The sequence below is a fragment of the Pinus tabuliformis genome, chromosome 6 (assembly GCF_031772625.1).
Source record: "Pinus tabuliformis cultivar Carrire ecotype Pingquan chromosome 6, CPIR1, whole genome shotgun sequence".
NCBI classification, from domain to species: domain Eukaryota; kingdom Viridiplantae; phylum Streptophyta; class Pinopsida; order Pinales; family Pinaceae; genus Pinus; species Pinus tabuliformis.
The window spans coordinates 1,820,247,958-1,820,260,907 of record NC_142292.1 but is presented as its reverse complement, the minus strand read 5'-3'; the positions used below and the strand labels follow the sequence as shown (position 1 = coordinate 1,820,260,907).

Genomic DNA, 12,950 nt, shown 5'->3' with positions numbered 1-12,950 from the left:
ATTCACACTCACCTATCCCCTTATCCCTAAAACTAAAAACCCTAATCCCTAATCCCACTACTCCCAAACCCTAATTAGCATATCTAAACCCTAATCCTTATTCCCTAAACCTTGCCACTCCCAAAAACCCTACAACTAGCATCACAATCCCTCATTCACTGTCCCCCATCATCAATCCCTTTCATTGAAAAGCAAATACCTATTCTTCATATAAAATCTCTTCATACTCATCACTTCAACCAAAACAATGGCGAAGATTTAGATAGATTCATCTTATGACAGAGATGAGGAAACAGTCAGTGATTCCTCCAAAGAAATTCATGCACCAAGGAAGCCTCACAAGGGAGGAAAACACATCTAGGAGGAGCCCACTACACTTACTGAGCTATTAGCCTGCCCTCTTGCTGTAGCATGTTTCAAACATCAATCTTGCTACCAATTTTGTGAGATGGTGGAAAGAGTCAAATACCACCATGAGCCTACCAGACTTTTTGTGCTCCATCTTCACAATGGCTGGGCCAATTTGGCAGGTGTAACATTCACTTTGACACCGGAGACTATAGCTGAAGCAACAGGTATTCTGAATGTGGGTGAACAATGGAACGAGGGACAGTTGGTGGACAGAGATCATTATGAGCCTTATAACAAGGCTGGTTTTCAGAGGCATATCAGTAGGGTCTTCCCTTTCAGATACCTACAGGACACATATGCTCCCCTTATGAAGCTCTCAATCAAATATTTTAGCTACGAAGGCAGATTTTCTCGTCTATACACCTATCATGTCAGATTATTGATGCATTTTACTAGAGTGAGGATGATGAATATCCCCTATTTCATATGCCGGAATATTGAGAAAATGACCACATTAGTGCAAAGGAAACATCCGCATCAGCAGTACAACAGTATCTATCACTTTGCATTGATCAAGATTGTGGTTTTGCATCATCTTAGTTTACTGAATGTTTCATGGGATGATTTCATTTCACATGAGGTCTTCACAAACCCTTAAGTGCCCCCATCTGTTTTTCATGAGGCAGGAGAGCTTTCACATCAGCAAGAGTTACATGAGACTCAAACCACTAGTGTGCCAGTGTTTTTCACTTACCAAAAGGGCACAAGGAGGTTGTTTGTAGCAGTTAAACGAGTACTATCTCCACCTGGGGTGGAAGGGGTCTTGTTTCCTTCAATAGAAAAGCAGGTACAGGACAAAGGTAAGCAGCCATTGCATGATGAAGACCCTTTTGAAGGTCAAGAGAGAGACTTCATTCTCATTCAGGATGAGGATACTGATTTGGGCTCCCAAAGCTCAAAACTCAAGGAGATCATTCATGAACAAGAAGCTCACATTCATGAATTATCTCTTAACCTGGAAAGAGCTAAGTGGATTATGAACTATCTTGAGCAAAGGAACAAACAATTGGAGGACCAACAGACTATCATGGAGCTGCAAAACATAATGGAAAATCGGTAAGTAGCAAAAAGGAGGAAAGTGAAATTGACATCGCTTAGGCAAGAGATTGAAGCTGATCGAGAATCTTGGCTAGAAATGGCAAACATGCACTTGGGGAAGCTACTTGAAAAGGAAAATAAGGAGAAAAATACGTTGAGGCATATGGCTTATCACTTTTTGTCACGAAATAAGAGTTGCAAAGCGAGAATAAGGACCTTGAAGGCCAAGTTGAGGAAAACTTTGAGGAGGAAGAAAGAGAAAAACAAGATCAAGATTTTGGGTGAGGATTCCTTAGCCAAACATAGTACTTTATGCATGTCACTCAGCCCAAATTTCAAGAAATTTGGCACACCTTTTGTCAATTTTGAATTTTTGAAGCAAAACACAGATATTTGGGCAACCCTAAGTGTTGTGGACAAGTGGAAGATTTGTCACAACAAGAGGGTTGTATGGTGTATGCCCTAAGAATTGACTTTTGGATAAGGGTAGTCAAGAGGGCTAGTTATTGGGCCCTAGTTCTGTGATTGACAGTGGGCCAAATCAAAGATAAAAGGGAAGCTCCAAGCCCTAAAAATGGTCTTGTTTTCATGGTTTCTTTGTGCCTGCATATCAAGGATCATGTTTATCGAGAAACCAAACCCATTTCTCACATAAACAAGCACCCAACAATAGATACAACGTTTGTTATATGTTTCTTTTAAGTAAAATATATTTCACACAAATTCGTTGCCTCGGAATCAGATCGGCGATGACTTCGTTGTGAACTAAAGAATACCCACATGACCTCTGTGTGAACTAAAGAATAACCACATGACTGTGTCTCTAAACTATGTAGGTGTCCTATCTGACTTTGAAACTACTATTCTATCTCTATATGGGTGCCTCAGTATTCAATTCAAGCATCCGAAATATTAAAAGATCAGCCAGTCGGCGCTATAACTATTGACTGGAATATTAAGAAACCTACCCATGAAAAGTTTCAAGAAGTAACTAGTAAGAGATACCTTTTCCTCTGAATATTGATTTCTTCCCAGAGCATTAGTTGCCACAATGGTCTTTCCCTGCACTTCTCACTAGGTGCCAAGAGAATGGTTACAGTATTATGAGAGAAACATCTCCATCCCAGCTTTAGTACGCCGGAAAGGATTAAAAATTTATGGAGGAATAAACCTCTAGATGATTAAAAAATTATGGGATGCTACTTTAGGTCTTTGTTCTGTTAGCATAAATTTTTTCCGTCTCAATTTAATGGGCTTACGGACCGACCAGACATCAACATAATTTAATACAATTAATCTGCAAATCTCTCTGAAAATTATAAAAGGAAACATGAATCCCAAATCCCAATCAAAATTCAAGACTAGTATACCAGCATTGTAGATAAGGACACTGTTCCACGCTTACAGTAGCGTACATCCTTGAATTTTAGATTCTCCCCTATTGGAAAAACACTGGTATTTTAGAATCTCTAGCCATTTTCATGTTTTTAGAATCCACAGTTGTTGTAGCCCTAGAGCATTGCTGCGAGTATAGAAGAAAGATACTTCATTGTGGAATTATTTCTTAGGGATAAATAGGGTGCATAATCATTAGAAGAAAGATACTTCTTTGTGGGATTATTTCCTTGAGATAAACAGGGTGCATAATTTTTCTGCATTGAGAGCTACAATTTCTTGAGCTTCTAGGATGAAAATGACTATCCAGAGTCAATCATATTCTCTATTTCTACTTGCAATAATAGTATGCCTTCAAATCCTGGCTCCAAATTGTTTCGCAACAAAAACTCACTGAATTGTGGACAACATCATGGGTTTCCCTAGGGGGTGCCCCACTATACAAGCAACAGGGCAGACACGACAACAGAAACATAATTCTTCTTTTTCAGTAGAGAGTCTTGAACAAGTAGTTAAATCGGTCCATAAGTGCGTGCCGCATTTAAATTTTTTCAATCTCGAGCTATATATTTTAAAATGATGAGAATGACATCTATACTGATTGATTGCAATTGAGTATCTGAAATGTACAGTATTTCTTATAAAATTTTACTAATTTTATGCATGGGAATGGCCTGTGATGTAGAAGTATCAATGATTCTTGAAGACAACTAAGCTATTTGTCCTGTGGAACCGGTAATACAAAAGATGATTGCTGGAGCTGTGTTCCAAATTGGCAAATGAACAGGCAAAAGCTTGCAGATTTTGTTATTGGATTTGGCCGGAATGCCATGGGAGTAAAGGGTAGTCAATACTATGTAGTAACTGATTCCAGTGACAACGATTATGTGAATCCCACACTTGGTACTCTCCGCTACACTGTTATTCAAGACGAGTTGCTCTGGATCATATTTGAGAGTGACATGGTCATTCATCTCAAAGAAGAGCTCATCATGAATAGTTTCAAGACCATCGATGGAAGAGGTGTCGATGTCCATATTGTCCATGGTGCCTACATAACGATAGAGTATGTGACCAACATCTTCATTCATGGTATCAGCATCCACGACTGCATTCAAACAGGCAATGCCTTGGTGAGGGATTCCCTTGAGCATTATGGTTGGAGAACGCTGGCAGATGGCGATGGCATTTCAATTTTTGGAGGACGCTATATCTGGATAGACCACTGTTCTCTTTCCAACAGTAACGATGGCCTAATCGATGCAATTATGGGATCCACAACCATCACCATATCAAATAATTACTTCACTCATCATAATGAGGTTTCATACTGCGATTGGATTCCTTTCAATGAATTTACGGTTCTGTCTATTAATCTATGTCACAGACAAAAAGCTGAAATGGTAATTTTTATGCAGATCATGCTTCTGGGTCACAATGACAGATATGTTCAAGATGTAATAATGCAAGTAATGATCTCCTTTAATTACTTTGGTGAAGGCCTTATTCAGAGGATGCCTAGGTAAACTCTCTTCCCCAAATGAAATCAACCTCTCTTAATCTCTCTGATGTCATGGTATTGCCATAATTATAGAAGGATTTCACAAGGTTACATTGATCATATTAGGAATGGAATGGTGCATTTCACAACCTTAGATTGATCGTATTATAATTGCCATGATAAATGTATATTAATGGAATGGAATGCAATGTAATGTAAAACCTTTACCTATCAATTTCTTTATCCATTTTTTTGATATGGTCAATTTAAAAGGCTTAGTTTAAAGGATTTATGAATTCTTCCTTTTATGATTGACTACTTATCCAAATCATTCCATGTTTTGGTGAGAAGAATCTACTCTTCCAATTTTTGTAACTGTTTCTGTGTGTAGTTCATCGAAATAATGCCAACCAGACAACCTTTGATGTCTCAACTCAAAGATTGATATAAGTGAATTATGTTTAGTAGATGCTCACGTTAATGTCAACGCCATCATCCTCCCTCTGTTTCAATTGTTTTCAAAAATAGCAGGCTCATTTGTTTTGAAGCTTTGCTATGGTCTATCATTGGCCCTCCCTCCTTTGTTTCAGTGTTTTCAAGAGCTATGGGCCCACTCATTTTGATGCATTGTTCTGGTCCAAAATGTTTTCAAGAGCTATGGGCCCATCTTTCTTGTGTTTGGATTGGGCCTAGCCAAGTTGGAGAGGCATATTATGTGCATGTTTTGAGGTGTAATTTCTCTACGAACAGGTCGTCATATCTTCTCTGTATTGCAGCACAACCCTGGAACAACTCTCATATAAAGGTCGAATTGTAGCGTAGGAGTCTAGGGATTCTAGAGGAGGATTTGCATAGGTGTTTGAGGACTATTAGGTCGAGTTGGGCCAGCACTATAGCTTTTATAGGAAGCCCTAGACATGGTCAAAAACCTTAGAATATATTGTGCATAGGGCCAAGTATTTGAGGGCAGATGATGACGTCCTAGAGAGGTATGTTGTACGTCTTTCATGTTGATGTTTTTCCAGGGATTGTAGGTCTAGTTTTGGAAAGTTTTGAAGTAGCCTAAGTACAATGGTTAGAGGACTGTTAGTGGTTGTTTGGGTAACCCTAAGTGTTGTGGACAAGTGAGATATTTGTCACAACAAGAGGATTGTACAAGTCAATGCCCTAAGAATTGACTTTTGGAGAAGGGTAGTGAGGAGGGTTAGTTATTGGGCCCTAGTTCTATGATTGACAATGGGCCAAATTAGAGATAAGAGGGCAGCTCTAAGCCCTAAGTCTGGCTATCTTTGGAGTAATAGGAGGAAAGAAGTGGATAGTGGTTAAGACCCTAAGAGTTGGCACTCTTGGAGGAGCATTTGCATAGGTCTTTGAGGACTGTTAGACCGAGTTGGGGTAGCACTATAGCTATTACAGAAAGCCCTAGACAAGACTGAACACCTTAGAAGATATTGTTCACAGGGCCAAGTATTTGAGGGCAAATGATGGCATCCTAGAGAGGTATGTTGTATGTCTTTCATGTTGATGTTTTGCTAGGGCTTATAGGTCTGTTTTTGGAAAGTTCTAAAGCAGCCTAAGTATAGTGGTTGGACTGTTAGTAGATTTTTGGGTGGCCCTAAGTGTTGTGGACAAGTGGCAGATTTGTCACAACAAGAGGGCTGTACATTTTATGCCCTAAGAATTGAATTTTGGAGGAGTAAAAGGACAGTCAAGATGGCTAGTTATTGGGCCCTAGTTCCATGATTGACAGTGGGCCAAATTAGAGATAAAAGGCAGCTCCAAGCCCTAAGTTTGGTCATCTTTGGAGTAGTAGAGAGGCAAGAAGTGGACAATGGACTTCACATTCTTCACCATGTTCATGCTATTCATGTTGTAGAATAGTAGAATTTTTCTTTGACAATTTCTTCAACCAACTTCTCTATAATTTTCAAAGTGCAATTTCAAATTTGAATCATAATTTGAATATTGCAACAGAATGAATCATAATTCAAATGCTCTTGGAGGGGAGAAAGTTGGCTCATAACTAGAGGAGATCTCAGACTTCATTAAATGAATCGAACTGAGGAACTTGAACAATGAATTTACCTAAAAGGATGTCAAACAATGTAGGGGCAAGCTTATGGGAGGATTGTTGCAGGCTTAGCTAGGTTGTTGAAGCATTGAGAGGAGTTTCTTGAGTTTGCAAGGAAGTTAAGTGAGAGGACCAACCTCATCCAATGTCATTATGAAATAACAGCTTATTGGTTCGGAAAATATTGCACTACACCTTAATATAAAATTGTTATGAGAAAAATGGAATTTAGAAGTTGTAAGATGATTACTCCTTTTTTGTTGACACCATAATCTACTGTAGTGGGTGTGGTAGCTTCATTTTCATTTGTAGACTAGAAATGAAAGGTTATACCTTTTTATTAGGTAAAATGTAGGCCGGATTAAGTGGACAAGGTGCCAAATTGATCACAATGGATGACTAGGCTATAATTGGGTCACATTCATGACAAAATAATCAAAACAAGAAGAAAAAAGTTTGATCGCGTTCATTGTAGAAGACAATAAAGTTCTGTATGGATTAGAAGGTTGTATACTTCTCTCTTTTGTAGTAGAAGATTGAAATCTAGGAGGGAATAGAGGATCATACAAATTATATCTGTTGATAGTGTGAGACTGGTGATCTCCACTCACATCAATCCTAGAGAAAGGTATAAATTGAGACCTATTGTGTGAGAAGACGAATGTCCTTATGATTGTGCAACCTTAACCTATCAAATGATATGCATCAAGGCAATTGCGGAAGTAAAAGCACTCTACAACATGTAATGATAGGATTTTTCTTGTTTTGGAAAGTGTGAGCAAGGTTTTCTCGCAACAAACAGTAAGGTAAAAAGAGAGGGTGAATGGGATGAATTTGTTTCTATTCAGTTATCATATATCATAGATGGCTTGGAAATAAAGATTACTAGAAATTTTAGTGAGGAGCAGACTGTTTAATCAAATAGTCCACTGAAATTTCTCAAAGAGACCTTGAAATCTTGGTTGCCATCTCTCTTATCTGTGGAAGAAATGGACATTCTGAAGATGTTGTTACATACGATGAAATTGTTGGGAATATGAGAGTTGTTGAAAATGGACTATTTAGTCCAGAGGTGATGGGGATACCAACATATTTTTATTTGCATTTTAATGTGTCTCTATTTTCAACAATGATCAAACACACCAGAAATGGATATTGCAGTCTAGAGATGATGAATTGGTTACTTTGGATTATGGACTTCACTTTGGCAGCTTTATCTTGAGAGTTTGGGATTCTCAAGTGATCCCAAGAAGGATGTGTGTGCCCAATAGGAGAAAGATGTTACCCCCTAGTTTGCATGAGGGTACCATAAGAAATATGTTCCTCAAAATTATCCCACAATTTGTGGACAGAGGAGATCGATGAAATGTTTGGATTTCTATTACTATGATCAGCCTCTATCACCTCTAATGATAGATATGAAAGTTTGTAGGCTTTCTCCTAAATTAGAGACAAGCCTATGGTTTGAGAGGAACTTTTGGGAATTTGGAGTTCATATCGAATTAGATAACTAAGATAATTAATCCAATGGCTGGAACATCACCTAATATAAGTGATGATCCCAAAATGAAGTGTAACCTAGTGCGATGAGTAGACATGGTATTGTATTGAGAAGCATTAGGGTGTTGTTTGAAATGCATAACCAAGATGTCACACTACAACAGTGTTTTCCACAGGGATGTTGGAGATATTAGACAGTTGCAGCAACTAGGCAACATTTGAAGTAGATCTTTGTTATCAGGAAAACTAGTGTCCATTCAGATCTGTTAGTCCCACTAAGATGGGTAGCTATCTTAGAAACAAACAAACTAAAGTTACTTGTGCTTTCCTTTATGAGAGATAGATGAGATAGAAGCAAAGAGTACCAACCTCAGTCTTTCGCTAGTCTCCTTGCTCGTTTCCTCTCTCCCTTGATAGAGCTTTCACCACTCCTTTCTCACTTGTCCCACTTCAAAGAACACCTGTAAAGTCAAGGCGGAAAAATACCATCAAAGCATAGAGATCTATAACCATAAACAATGTAGGATTAGATGTACATTAACCATACAAATGCATATACAAATACAAGATTCAGAGATATACAATCATATGGAGGAAAACTCAAATAGCTTTATTGATAGAAGTAGTAGAAGAGAGGATTACAACCAAGTTGTCTGATCCAGCATCATCCTCCCAGCATGAAAGCCCTCTTCACCTCATACAAAGCAAGATCACCCAACAATGTCTTCAAAGAGAAACCAACAATACTTCCTTGCAAATTACGAAATTCTAGCCTCTGGATCTCTTGGATGAGGGATCCATATATAGATGTTTATAGGAGAGTGAGTCAGCTTCTAGGATTTTGATTAGTGTCATTTCACTGATAGTTCTTGGTTCCACTTGGATATTTCATATCTCTTACTGATCCCTAGTCGAATTCAAAGAGACAAGTGTCATATGAGCATTGTCTAGAAGATTCTCCGGGTTTCCACCTAGCAAACTGCTTCTGCCATTTGTCTGCTCTCACTCATCGCACCCTACAGAAGGGATTTCTAGTATGAATCGCAACCCCCGTGTGTAATAGGTGAGATGCATCGCACCCTATGCATGGAGCAATCTGTATGGTCCAGTTTTGACTAGTTCTGAGTAGTTTTTCATGGAGAACTTCTGGGAGATGATGTAATCAACTGACCTTGTTCTTCCAGGATATGAAACAACACTTTTAGAGGTTTTGAAGCCCTTGGTTTATGGACATATGTGATTGGGGTTGCAGTTCCCAAATATGTCTATAACAATCTTCCATGACTTACAAGGCACTAGATGGCTACTAGTTTTGTGCAATTATTGTGGGGAATCCATATCAAAGCCTAGTCAAGGCAAACAACAACCAGCTCGAAACTAAGTTTTTAAAGAAACCAAAGCTTGTATCTATTCATGAAAGTAGAAATCAGATATCGAATCAAAATTTTTAAAGTAGATGACCTCAATGGACCATGTGGACCCTCACATGAGAGCCACATGCCTCACCACTCCATCTCCATAACATATCATGCAAGCATTGTTCCGTGCAACACTGCAACATGGTAATATGTTATGCCTATTATGGGAAGTAGTGGTTTGTCTCACTGGTAGCCATAATTTTCATTTCTTTGAGCACATCGTTCCACCCCGAATCAGAGAATTACCATATCATCCCAGTTGAACACATCTAATGGAAAGATCCACAGGGATTTGTCAAAATCCCAGGTTATTTTGCAGGTCATGTGTAGTAGTGAGCTATACCAGATTACAAGGTCTCGAGTGGGTTTTAGTCATGTGGTCAAACCAATGAACTTTAACATGTCACTGAGGTCTCAAGTTGACTCAACCCCCTAAATATGTAGTTGTGTCAATTTGGCCAATGGACAAAATTACCACATCTGAGAAGGTGCAAGGTCTAAAAATATGCTAGAAAATGAGAAGCCTCAGTGCAAACAAAACAAAATATTACTTTCAGAACAAATAATGACTCAAACAAACCAGTATAGAAAGAAAAATTGGAAAAACACATGAAATTCCACAAAATAGTGAGTTTCATAATTTTATACAACAATAACTGACATTGGAACCTTATGGAAACCTTTCATAAATACAAAAACTAAATTGAACCTAAAGGTTGACTGAAACAAAAAAAGAAAATGCCCACCAACCTAATATCTTATGACTGATTTGAGGTGCATGACAGAGCTAAAAAAACTCTGGGTGACAAAAAATGTATCTTGTGACTGATTTGAAGTGCATGATAGAGCTCGAAAAACTTCGGGTGACAGAAAATGTGAAAGAATAGCTCAAAAAGGTCATCATCCTTAAATTCCTTTGAAATTCCACAAGAAACCAAGAGCTGCAGGAATACACATGCCTCAACAATACTTATCCAGGATTCAACCTCATGTTCGAGTTTAGATTTCCATGCAGTTGAGCAATATTCTGAGTCTTTTTCCATCTCTAACAACACCTTGTATGACAATAAAACAAAATGAAGGGCATTCAAGAGAAAATGACAAGCATGTCTCAGCTCCCGAATGTATGTATACCATTTCTCGGTAGTATCGTCCACATAAATGCAACCCGGGGCTGTAGAATCATCTTGGCCGGTTCACCACATATCTCAGCACTGCGAGGACTTTGTTATATATTGTCTTCATGTCACCACAGGAATCTGCCAAGAAATTGTTCAGACCCTCACCGTCCATTTTCAGAACAACATGATCCTAGAGTTTAGTATTCAGTTGAGTTTAACAATGCTATCATTTTAACCAATGAAGAAAGACATCACCTAAATCATTACAAATATAGACCCCCTTAAGATGTAAGCATTATTAAGTATTGTCTATCTTATTCATAGGGTCTCATTCTTAGGAAACATTATCAGTGTGACCAGATTTGGTCTTCACGAAAGTATAAGGTCTTTATAAGAAATTTTGTGGTGAGTGCAATGGTTAACAAATTTCAAAATCATGCACTGGAGAAACCCGATAGGTCTTTCTTGGACTCAAGTCGTCATCGTTTGCATTACTTATTGCTCTAACTCAACAAGAGGGGGTCACACTCCATGTCAGAAAATTTTCATCATCTACAAACAATGTATGACTTATGTCCAAGGACGCTAAAGTAATGAAGGTAATGGCCTCCACGGTATATAGGCTTATCTAGCAACTTTACCCATGTTGGAATTCCTATGACAGTGAGGACAATATGGTCCACCCATACAGCTATAGTATGTTTACACCACATACTATACACTCAAAATTTCATCCCCAAAGTGATTCTAGAGATCGTTAACTAGTACAAAGTCATTTTCTTAAGCTCTGTCACTATACAAGGAGAAACTCAAGCAAAATGCAGTCCACCATGGTGAACTATTTTGCAACTGCTACAAGAATTGAGCGCAACCCAAATTGGCAGTTCTAGATGTAGTATAAGGGAAGAGCATCATTTGTTCATTAGCCACTTTCATAGCAGTAAGTGGCCAACATACATTGAGACTATGGGTATAGGGGAGGTAGTAGCATCCCATGTGAAATTCTTATTACAATAGGAATTCATCCACAGATTATATATAGAGACTGTGTGACATAATTGGATGGATTCAGAATTTTAAGGCTGCAAGATTCACTTGCTATATTACTTGTATATATGCAAAGAATTTCAAATTGTAAGCATATAAGTCAATTTATCAAGAGCCCACAATAAACACATAATATAAGCATTACTAGATCACCCAAAACATAAGTTAAATTATGTCAAGTTACCAGTATACAAATTTAACCACCCCCCAATAGCAGAGTACTTTTGTTAACATGAACTTGATCTTAAGGTGTTTTATTCCATGAGCATAATGTCCCTAGTTCTCCTCCCATCCTTTGACAGTCTGTAGATAATGCAGCTACCACCCTTGAGCTTGGGACCAAACTAGGCATTCCAGAGGTTTACACTACCTCTACCCTATACAACTTTTTAGACCTTTACTGAGATTCCAGAGGCAATATCCTCCACCTAATCATTGTTGAGGGACTCCAGAGATGTATACCCCCCAACAATTAATTAGTAAGGGACTCCAGAGATAAATGTCTCCACCCTTTAATCAGAAAGGGGCTCCAGAGATCAATGTCTCCACCCTTTAGGCAACATGAATTCCAAAGATCAATGTCTCCACCCTCTAGGCAACAGGGATTCCAAAGATATTGTCTGCACCCTAAGTTTACTCAGGTTTTCTATCCCCACCCTGAGACCAGTACTAGTTTACAGTTCAGTCTATCCCTTTAATTCAGCCCATTTAAGAATTCCATGTTCCTTTACAACAACCCATTTAAGAATTCCATGTTTCTTTACAATCTATGCTACAGAAAGACCTCGGTACATAACCTGACATACAAAGACCACCATAGAACACAACACCAATCCATTGAACCACGCACTTTATGAGGTTGGTTAATGATAAATTAAGTGCATATGGGGAAAAAATTGGGGTAAGTGGCACATAATATGAGCAAGGGATAGAAGCACTGGACAAGTTAGCTGAGTAGATCCCAGGTGTCCTCACACACTAGACACCTATCTATGATATCTACAATATAAATTCTCTGAACTTATATATTCCCTTTCTGGCATTTTTGGAACTTATGTAGTCCTCTGTGACCTCACGATAGGTCCACTTGGGAAGTTCAGTCCCGAAGCATTGAGTATTTAGTCCTCGGTTGGCTATTAAATTTTTCATTATATGCACTTCAAATTTTAGAGCTCGTTACCTATGGGGGCTATGCTTTTGTGGGCATAGCTCTTTTTGTTTTGACATGGATGGTTTGGAATGATTCTTTCTATGTTGTGAAGCCTTGCACATACCTGTGCATGGAAATTTTCTTGGTGCATCCTATTGCTGAGGCCAGGAGGTATCTACCCCCACACAATCAGAGAGGAAAACAGTAAAATATTGTAGCGTAGGGTTAATTAACCCCACATAATTGATTATGAAAATAGTAACAGATATCCAATAGCAAGGGATTCGGTATAACAATA

At 38.5% G+C, this 12,950-nt stretch overlaps 1 pseudogene; it reads left to right on the top strand.

Moving 5' to 3' along the window:
• Nucleotides 1-1,438: 1,438 nt before the first annotated feature.
• LOC149266290 (putative pectate lyase 5 pseudogene) lies at nt 1,439-4,370 on the top strand (annotated as a pseudogene).
• Nucleotides 4,371-12,950: the final 8,580 nt, after the last annotated feature.